Raw genomic sequence first — 819 nt, forward strand, 5'->3', positions numbered from 1 at the left:
GAATTATTATTTTTCAAGGAAAAGAAAGTGAAGAAAGATTGTTAAACTTGTTTTTAATTTTTAATTACAAAATTCATTATTTTATTTTTATTTTTTATTTTGTAATCAAAAGTTGTAAAGGAAGGAAGTTGAGAGTCAAGTACACGAAAAGGGTATGACTTATGAGATAGAGTACTTGCATGAAAACTTCGTTTGTCCACTTGCTCGTCTTATACTCTTTTTTATTTATGAACCAATTAATTAGAGAGCTAATTGTGTAAGCCCATCCATGTGCGTTTCTGTAAAGAATTTTATTTCATAGAAAACGACTTAAGAATAATGAAATGCATCAGCACCGACATAGAAGACTTAAACCCCTTATAGTATAATGAAAATGTGTAGTAATTAGTCACATTCATGTCTCCCAAAGAATAAAGAGCTTGTTTGGGTTTAAAAAGTATTTTTAAATTTTGTAAATATGTTTAGAAAAATTATTAAATATATAATCGCTAAAAACAATTATTTCTTTTAAAAGTTATAATTTTCATTATCTAAAAACAAGTTTTTCTATAAAAGAAACGTTAAATTCAAAAAGAAAATAAAATGTGTATGTTAACATTACATCAAAACATAAATTATTATTGTTGTTAACCTTATACATTCACTACCTACCTATATACATATTATGTTTCTCTACGGTTGTTTACTAAGTCACTGAGAGTAAAATTATTGGATCAAACTACTTAGTGTCTGTAACTTCTTCGTTAGTTATCGAAAAATGTTAAGGAATCAACATTTTAAAGTAACACTTTATCAACAAAAATACTACTATATACTCAA

General features: G+C 25.4%; 1 protein-coding gene across 1 annotated transcript in view; it reads right to left on the reverse strand.

The window, feature by feature from the left end:
• LOC107633265 (probable pectinesterase/pectinesterase inhibitor 54) overlaps positions 1 to 819 on the reverse strand; it is a 5,967-nt gene that overhangs the window by 1,385 nt on the left and 3,763 nt on the right. The window lies entirely within an intron of this gene.

This window comes from Arachis ipaensis, chromosome B03 (genome assembly GCF_000816755.2).
Source record: "Arachis ipaensis cultivar K30076 chromosome B03, Araip1.1, whole genome shotgun sequence".
In the NCBI taxonomy this organism is placed as follows: domain Eukaryota; kingdom Viridiplantae; phylum Streptophyta; class Magnoliopsida; order Fabales; family Fabaceae; genus Arachis; species Arachis ipaensis.